The sequence below is a fragment of the Sparus aurata genome, chromosome 23, assembly GCF_900880675.1.
Source record: "Sparus aurata chromosome 23, fSpaAur1.1, whole genome shotgun sequence".
NCBI classification, from domain to species: Eukaryota; Metazoa; Chordata; class Actinopteri; order Spariformes; family Sparidae; genus Sparus; species Sparus aurata.
In genome coordinates, this window is record NC_044209.1 from 11896722 (window position 1) to 11907331 (window position 10610).

Below are 10610 nucleotides of genomic sequence, written 5' to 3' on the forward strand. Positions count from 1 at the left end.
GGGGAAAAACAGAGGTGAAGGAGTGAATTTTCAGAGTGACATTCTTAAAGAGGCCGGAAACAAAGGTTACATGTACAGCCTGGACATGTAAACATTTATGCTCAACATTAGATATGTCTTCCGTATAGAGAGAGCCCGCTGTTCCTACTCTGTGTTTGTTACATCGTATTTGTACATGTTTTCCGAAGGCTTACAGATGCTGGTGAAATGAACAGTACCGGCAGAAATCATTGAGGCAGTATAGCCAATAGTTCACGTGAGAAGACCACGGGACACAATGAAGAAATCGAACAATGGCGGACATCCGGAAGTACTTGAAATGACTTTCATCAACACATCGCAGTGGCTGAACGCTTTCGACACTTTTTGCCTATTTCTTAACATCATCACAACCTCTTCCAGCGATAACGTGTTTGTGTCTGTCAGAAACCCTGGACTCTGAGCTGCCCTCTACTGGAGTTGTTGCTCAACATCCATGCCAACATAAAGGACACATGCACTGTAAGAGATTGACACACACTGTATGTAAAGGGAGCAAAGAAAGGATGTGGAGCTAAACAACTGTTTGCTTGTTTCCACTGCCCCCAAGTGTCTGGAAAAAGTTAGCTTCTGCATGTTTAAAGTTGAGAACGGGGCCAAAATGTAGTTATCTTCCAGTTCCATAATTCTGACCCAATTATAGTAAATATGAATCCAAACACTCGCCTCCTCACACTGTTCCTTGAGCTGAAGCCGCTTTAAAGACATCGCAAATGTGTCATTGTCGCATCTAATCACTTCCTGCCTGCCCTCAGACTGTGTTAATATTTCTTTTTTAACAGGACAAGCTCACACTCAAGTGGTGTCTGTGCTCCTCCTCTGCCCTCCAACATGTCACTCTGTCTCCGGCAGCTGTCTCCTGCTAATGGCCACGACCTTTCTGCTCCTCCGGCCTCTGTGTCATCATTATCACAGCTCGCTGTCACACCCTGCGCTGCTCACTCTCGACGGGATAATTAACATAATTGGACTTTATGACATTGATGGACATCAAAATGAATGGGGCGAAATGGTGACTTGGCATAGAAAGATGATGATAATGATAATAATGACAGAATAGAGATGGTACAGCGGTGTGATTGTGATAACAAGGATGATGTTCAAAACTGTGAGCGTGGCTGATTGTGGAGATAATGATGATGAAACTCGTCATTAGATTAAATATCAGTTTGTGTTTTGTGTGATCAGAATTTGTTTTTGTGAATACGGTGATTATCTTTATCAACATGCATATATTACAAGCACACATGATATCCATTCTGTTGCTGAAATTGATCAATCTGAGCTGATGATAGTTTTATTTAGCGGACAGCAGACCGATTTGAAAAACAGAATGGGCAAAATGAATCCCCAAAATGCTACCGAGCTCTTAAAAACATTGAGGGTCCTACATTTCTCAAACTCCAACCAGTAGATTCTTTTCGTCAGAACCCTCCCAGCCAGGTAATTGCATTTGTCTGTCCAACTCCACACACCCAATTTATAATGCACGCTCTACGCTAGTCCAAATGAGTGTCATGATTTCTTTTTTTCCCCCCTTAACTTGGCCAACCTATGTGCCAAAGATGCCATGAAATGACCTTGAAGGGCACCGATTTAACTCATCAGAGTCTGTTGGGTCCCCCAGCTAATGTTTGAATTATGTTTTTAGGGTTAATGTCTTTCATGGCTCCAGAGGGAGCTGTGTGAGGTCTGATTTATTTCTTCAAATGTTGTAATTGGAGTCAGCTTCAGGTGGAAAAATAACCAAAAACAATTGGATGTGTGTACTTACAAAAAAAAACCAAGTAAGCTTATAAGACCTCTGCAGCCTGACCAGGTCGAGGCCAATCAGCTTCCCGTAGCATAAAACATCGCGAATCTCTGTTTCCAAACTGTCACCAGTCCGGTTGCAGTAATGTAGGCACAAGATTTTCTAAAGGAAGAAGATGACCTGTGATTTTGCAGCATGGATTTTGGTCCACAAGTCTGACAATGTAACAGCAGTACAATGCTGAATCAGTGCAGTACTTTTACGTTTGTCTACACGCCTGTGAGACTGCCAAGGGTGAAATGTGATAAATTGTCTTAAACAAATCCGTTCAGAAGAAAAGGACACAACATACTCTCCTCAAACATTTTACAACCGGTATGTCAATCTTTGACATCCCATCCCTCTAACCAGATATAACTTATAACTCCGCACTCACATTATCAGTTTCCTCACAACAACAAAAGACACACCGGGCTTCGTGTCCCATTTGGTGCACTGGCACATGATAAAGAATGATGATGATACTGTATGAAGGAGGATTGGGGGGGGATGGTGATAATTAAGATGATGAAGGGCAGTTGCAGGTCGTGCGCTGGACCTTCACAGCTTAGGTGCAAACATGAGCGGTTGCGAGGCAACCATGTCCGTCGGGGGGTCCTTGTAAGGCCTGGAGCTGGGGTGAGACGAGGGGTCGACACAACTCTACCTTCAAAACCCCACAGCGTGCTAAAAATAGACCAGGGGTGTGTGTGTGTGTGTGTGTCTGTGTGTGTCTGTGTGTGTGTGTAAAAAGGACTGTGGAGAAAATGAAAGACAGAAACAGAGATACATGGAATAAGTGACATCAAGTGTACGGAGAAGGATGGGGGAGAAAATCTTCGGGAGGTAACAGGCCAATGAGTGAAGGCGAGGTCTGACGCATTAGTAGTGCGTAAGTCTGCTGTAATACGAGCTTTTTTTTTTATCCGTCTCCTCCGAGAAAGCTTCATCCCCTTCTGCCTTACTTTCCTCATGCACACACTCACACACACACACACACACACACACACACACACACACACACACACACACACACACACACACACACACACCATCTCCTTTTATAAAAATACCCAAGGACAATCCTCACTATTAATAGGAAGTGTTGTCAACTGGCTCTGGAGAAATGGGACCTTCTGTTCAGCTAACTATTTTTGCAGTCCTTTGTAGCCATGACCCCTTTACACTGTGAATTACATTCATTTTCCAGACTATTACAGACAATGAACTACTGGTTTAATACATGCTACATCAAACCCTTCAGGTCGTCTCAAAGAAAACCTCAAGAACTCACTACAAAATTACTTTTTTTCTTTGCTTTTTTAGAAGCAAAAAATGCAGCTATGTATTTGGTCCCCTCACATTTAGTATGTTTAATGGCCATGGTCATTGTTTTTCTTCTTCGAGCGCCCATCACAGACTCCCACAGAGACCCGTTCCAGAGTAGCAGTGATGGACTCAGCGTTATATTATTTACTCAACTCCTCTTTCAGCACCGGGCTCGTTTGGTTCCAGCTCTGGTGCGGTAATCGAGCTCCGCACATACTGCAGGTGATTTATAGGCCCCGGGGTCACCATCCAGTAGCCCTGTCCTCAGCTATTCCCCCCGACTGCTACAATCTGACTGCATGTATGTAACACTGTGGTACAAGTGAGCTCCTACAGCGGTTGTTGGCTATTTTGTCAGCTTATGACTCGAGCTTTGTCATTGGTTTACTGTTGAAACAGGACTGAGGTACAGGCATGCATATAGAGTAGTTTTAATTTTGTAGTTTTGATAGTCTAAACCGTAATGTAACTACCACTTCCGAAATTTTTATTAATTTTAGAAATTAGAAATTTTAGAAACTTTTTGATTTTAGAACAAAAGCAGCTTATCATTTCTAGAGTTGACTATTGAGGTTCGTCAGATGAAATGGCAACCGTCACTGGCAGAAGGAGTAACTGTTATCAGTAGCTAATTACGCTGATATAACTTTATTGCTTGGTTAGAAACAATATCTCCAGCTGACTTCTTAAAATGTAACTGTTGCTATTTTTTGTTTCAGCTGATAATACACTAATGAAAAAACATTATCCTGAATATAATATTCTGCTTCTGCAACAAAATCTTCCGTTATCCTCTTTAATATAATAATATAAGTGGACCTTTATCAACAGCCCCACATACATTGATTTTGGTATGTGGAGAAATGGGAGAAATCCAATCAGTCCTGTGTTTGACGTGCTGTGATTGGTCAATTACTGCTCAAAGGAGGGGCTTATTGAACAATAAATTGAATCTTAAATGACAGGGACATTTGTATCCTTCTGTGATGATTACTATAATGGCATGTGTGTGTGTGTGTGTGTGTGTGTGTGTGTGTGTGTGTGTGTGTAGTTGTGTGTGCACGCATTTGAGTGATTGTATGTGTGTGTGCATTTGAGTGATGTGTGTGTCTGTAGGTTAACTGTAAAAAAAACAAAAATTGAGACAAATATTGATTACCACTTCATTAAATCAGTAATAACTCATCTTCTTTACAGGGACAATTGTATCCTCCTATTGATGATTACTATGGTGTGTGTGTGCGCGTGCGTGTGCGTGTCTGTGCGTGGACCCCAGGAATAGGGCTCGGGTTGGGACAGCACTTAAAGCTTAGCACCATTCCAGCTAAACACCTGTCACGCACACATACACGCACATACACTCCCCTGCATGTGCTCTCGCGCTCGGATGCCCACACACACACACCTGTCCGATGCATACCATACACTCTGTTTGTCCGTCTCGCTGTCTGTCTGTCGGTCTGTCCGTGCGTCCGTCTGTCTCACACTCACACTTGAACATACTGTGACATACTCAGAAATGTTCTCTGCAAGGTCACATTTCTATATTCTCTCACTCGGCTGCTGTTACACTTGTTTGTCTGCTCACAGCCTGCATCCACACTGCAAGCAGCTTCTTACAGGTGGATGTGTATTTACAAACTTAAGGCACTGGGTAGCACTAGCTCGAGTATTTCCATTTTGTACAACTTAATATTTTTTTTACTCCCCTACACTTTATTTAACTTGACATACCCATAATACACACAATAAACGGAGACAGTATGTGTTCCATTTATGGGTTCATTGTGCATTATGCATTTGCTTTTAGCATTTGGTTATAAAGCTACTGTTGAATTCCCAATGTATGTCTATAGAATTATGACACCATTGGCGTTTACGTTGGTTCCCTTTAAACCTTGCGTTCACTACACATATTGTATATGCAACATATTGTCTGCTGTTGGACAGGAAATCTCCCAGAAAAGTAAAGGCTGCCTGGCACCATTTCTATCTGCTTTCTCATCTCCATTCTAAACTAAAATCCGCACTCCAGGCTAACGTTTTCAATTTGTAGTGCTGGTCCTGAAATGAAGTGAAAATTTTAGGAGCATCAGCACAAATTTATAAGTACCACTCAAATGCAACACAGCGTATTCACAGGGGGCGGCTGTAGCTCAGTGGGTACAGCTGGTGGACCAGTGATCGGAAGGTCGCTGGTTTGAATCACCGGCTCCCCTGGGGTGGGACTGAGCAATATGCCGAAGTATCCTTGAGTAAGATACTGAACCCCAGGATTGATTCTGATGTGCAGTTGGCACCCTGTGGGGCAGCCACTGTCATCAGTAAGGGTCCTGCAATGAGCTGGCGACTCATTCAGGGTGTACCCTGGCCTTCGCCCATGAGTAGAACTGGATTTGGCCCCAGTAAGCCCCGTGACCCCTCAGGGGGATAAAAAGCAGCAACATCCTGCAACCCTCATGGAAAAGCGGAAAAGAAAACATATTTTTTTCCATTTTACATGTTGGTTAGAGCGTTTATAGTTCTTAATGAATGAATGAATGTTGTGAACAAAGTTCTGTTGTAATTTTAAAGAGTCACAAAGTAAAGTAGTTTTCAAAGGTCATTTTATGACTGCAGCATCTCTTACAACCAGACATTATCACAACCATTGACTGAAAACATAAAGTTAGAAGAAAAACAAACAAAAAAAAACAGTTGGCATATTTGCAAACCTGTAACTAGCTGCTCCTTGTTATCAGAAATAGTCACACTGTCTTCAGAAGAGATATACAAGCAAATGAATAAACTCATGATTTTTCCCATGTTGTTGGTAGTTGCTACCCTGAGGAAAACGGAAAAGCAATCCAGTCGTCGTTGCAACAGCGGCGGCAACAATAATACCACTTGGGAACACTTGGGGGAGAATTGTCTGTTTTAGCTTTCAGTAAGATTTTCAGTGCAGGACTTTCACCTGCAGTGGATTATTTTTCCCAGTGTGGTATGAGTACTTCAAATGCAAATCAGCTAAACCTGCAGCTGGAGCATCTTTCAGCGCTGCTCAGTCACAGCTGGTCAATAAAAACACGAGCAAAGAGGGTGGTCGTCACTGAGCTCTCCTGTCCTCCACCTCTCTGTCTGTCTGTCTGTCTGTCTCTCTCGCTCTCTTTCTCTCTCCATAGTGGACTCCCTCATCTTGCTCAACACTCATCCATCATGCTGTCATCGCTGCTGTGTCTCCAGCCCTGTGCACTCAGTCATTCCCCGCCTGCCCACGACTCCGGCCCGTATATGGCGGGGCTATCCGGCAGGGGAGCCACAGGGTTAAATATACTCTGAAGCTCCGAGAATGCCGAACTCCTCCAACTAACCTGCCAGAGAGAGATGCACGACACAGCGGAGGGGGACCAACACACACAACAATGGGCACGTGTGCTCATTGTCTCATTAGCATAAGCGTTTTCTGCATTTTGTTCAAATTAACTGTGAGATGCATTCAGGAATGTTAAAACTGCATCGTCCACTGAGGCAGAGCAACAATCACACGTCTGGAAACACGGACTGAAATAATCAAAAGCCAACAACAAACTGTCAATTAAACTGCGGAAATTAATCAATCCCAAGACAGCAGGTTTTATAGCTGCATCAACACATAAAATGGATTTTGCTCGATGTGTGTAGAATCACACACATCTCATTCTCTTTGCAGAGTCGTAGCAAGGATTTCATTAGTCACGCCAATGCATTTTGACCAGAAACCAAAAAGAGGGAGCTCCTTTCCCAGTTTTTTCTGAGTTTTCCTATTTTATTTATGAATTTCAACACAAGCTCAAAGCCCCTCTCCATACTGCCAGGAATAACATCTGGGAAATAATGCTGATGCCTTTATTTTATCATATATTTTTGGTGGAACTTAGTCTGAAAATACGGCGATAAGGCCGTAGACATGAATGCATGTTTGAAAGATACAAACCTGATGTCAACTGATGTCATTTGAATTGCCTATAATTTGAGAGATAGTTTCTACACTTCAGTCAAAGAGGTTTAAATGTGTAATACGAGGGGAACCGCTGGAACACAGCCATTTATTGAGGTCACAAGTGTTAGAAAAGAGTTGACAGGTCTCTGTAAACAAAACCACAACACAGATCTTGGAGACACATGTGGAGTGTGTATAAACGTGTGTGTGTGTGTGTGTGTGTGTGTGTGTGTGTGTGTGTGTGTGTGTGTGTGCGTGCGTGTGTGTGTGTGTTTGTCTTGTTCATGTTGGCTCTGCTTCACCAAGGCCAAATAGATCTTCTGAGGAGGAAGTGGCTCTTTATCAGTCTCTAGTATCTCCTTCGGGGGGGGGGGGTGTTGGTGGCAGAGACTGAGACTGGACTGAGATTTGGTGACATAACAGAGCAACACGAGAGCCTGGAGTGTGTCCTAACTTTATGTTCTCAGGGACGCACTTACTCAAGAGAGCGCCTGGCCTTGGTTTGCTTCCAGGGGCAGTTTTCAAGGCACGTGGCAGCAAAGTAATGAAGTGGGTGCAGGAGAGGACAAGAATCATGAGCTGGTGAAACAGAGAAGAGGGAGATTTCAGCAAGGAGACTGATAGGATGGCAGAAGGTGGGAGAATATTCACGCATATGAGCTGGATTACAATAGTTATTATCGTAAAAGGCTCCGGAGCACAGTTTGACAATAAGAAAAACTGTTTGAGTGCCTGGAACACCCTGTTTTTGTTCAGCTACATGTTCTACATGTACAGTACATGAATGTATATTACGTTTAGTCATAGGTTAGAGACATAAGGTGTTTACATGTCATTCAATGTGACCCTCCAGTGTGCATGTTTTTTGGACGGATCAGAATTCACTTACGACCCATGTAGTAAGAAACAAGGAAATTAACATACCTACCATGGTATTTCGTTCTTTAAAGAAACAGCTGACTAAAAAAATCATATTAACACTGTCACTAGCCAACTACATAATTGGCCAGTCCTTCCTGTATAAGCTGTCACTAAAAGCCAACGTTAGCAGCTGTCGACTTACCAGTCTAGAGAAAACGTTGCAATATCAACAGCAAACTTTTCGCCGAGAGTTGTCTCCAACAGTGAAAAACCACAGCAATATTAACTCTTGTTTCCCCGCACAGTGATAGCTCATTTTATAGGATTATGCAAAATTTGCATGTAACTTTTCATCAGATATCATTCTATGAGGATATGTTGCCTCTGGCGGTACAAGGTGGCATTGCTGCACAGGACGGACCGAGGCTAGCTGTTCAGCATGCCAACTTTAGTAAATATCTCTGCAACTCTATTCATAGATGTCATTGAGATAACATTAAAACTTTTATATCTCATAATTTGTTGAGGATTTTAGTTACTTTTTGAATGTTTTAAACAAAAGAGTTATTACAAATTACACTCCTTTAGAGGTGCTGGTAGTCATGTGTTGTTGCCTAAGGAGAGATCGAGGCTGTTTCCTGTCTTCTCTGCAAGGAAGTGAATGAGATTATTTCCCCTCAAAAAGCTGAACTTTTCCTTTAGCTTAGTCCTGTATCCTGGGTTTTGTTTACATGGTAAACAAGGAGTATAATCTTGTTGCTGCAGTGCATGTAAACACTGGCTTGAAGGTTACTTGATGTAACCTTCAAGCTTCATGTAGCATCTAGGGGGGTCTTCGCCTGCAGGGTGTCACATTCTCAAACTGCCCTGAAAGAACACTCAAATTCTGCCATTGTGTCATAACTGCCTGCCAACATGCCCACCGCACTATTTATACCAGATGAGCACAACTGCTGCTATAGGTACAGTTACAGTGGGACACTTCAAACCCCAGCTGCCCTGCCTCAGCTAATAATACAGTGCAGTATACGCACTAACTACCTACATGCACACAAACAAACGCGCACACACACACACACACACACACACACACACACATACACACACACTTTTGGCTACTTTTGGCCCTCACCGACCGCCCTCAAAGTACTTCCTGTATCTATCAGAGCAGTGATGAGCAGCCACAGGCAGGCAGTCCTGACGTGCCCACCTCCCACACCGTTCCGCCTGCCAACAAGCCCTCACACACACCATAGTTAGTTACATCACGACAGAGCCTGTCCCGTCCCGGCTCCAAATCATTACACACATAATCGTTTGAGGGGTAAGGACAACCTGGATTATAACTGCAGGATGTTTGGGACAGGTGCTAGAGGTCCACGGTCAACACTAAGAGACAAACAAACAAAAACGGCAAGAAGATAATTAGGTGACAGTTTTCAAACTGAAGTCCCGGAGTTTCGATTACACCCACTTTTATGAACGAAAATATGTTGGCCATCACGGGTCCTCCTGCTTCCCAAAACACAAGTCTTGCCATATGTGGCGTAAATAAAAATTCAAAGTATTATGGCTAGATTGCAGGAATAAAAACATGAAAACGTTCAAGGTGGAAGAATGTTGTTACAGGTACTGCTATGTATTTGTTTCTGCACGATGTAATCAAGTTTTACTAAGGTTATCATTTTAAATTGTGTTTATGTGGATTCATTCGTCTACGGCTGATTGATGATCCAACTATTTTCATAATGGATTAGGTCATTTTGTCTGTGTTTTTTTTTCACTGCAAACTGAGTATCATCGTGTTCTGAAGTCATTTCAAGATGTGACCTTGGACTGATAAACTAGAATGGACAATTTACATTGTTTCCTGATGTTTTATGGACCAAGTCTTGATATCAAAGAGTAATAGAGTTGCAGCATTATATTTGTCATTCAATTTGCTGGCAACGTACATTAACAGAGTCAAGCATTTCATTCCTTATTATTGCTTGTATTTGTTGGAGAATTTGAAAATTATGACACACACAAAAGTTCAAAGAAAACAGAATTCACACTTGATTTACGATGAAAATCTTATGAATAGTGAGAGAGATTAAGCTCATTCAGTTTTTGATAAGACAAAGACATGTCTCACATTCGTAGATCTCATTTATGAGCTATATGGTTTGATATGAGATGTTGAACGGGCCGCAGAGCACGGAGCGGTCGACTGTAGAGGACATCCTGTTTTAGGAGTGCTGTGTCCTCTCTCATGATATCCTGGGACTTAAATATCCTTAAGTCAACAATCACAACAGGAGACACGACATGTCAACCCTCGGTGAGCTACAGCGCCTTGAAAACAGGAAGTCATAGGTAAGACTGCCAACTCTTACCAGCTGACCTGGCAGCTCTTATCAATAAGATTAAGATAATCATTTTAATAACAATGTAAGTCCAATAAACACCTAAATAAGTGCAAGTACAATAAGGTTAGGGATGTGAAATTATTCTTATTTATGTCATTTGCAATTAAAGTCACTTATGTTGTTAAAAAATTGCTTTCAGGAAAAAATAATGATGTGTTATAGTCTGACAAAAAACAGTTCAGATGACTTCACGAGCGTATGATACACACCTTATCATTAT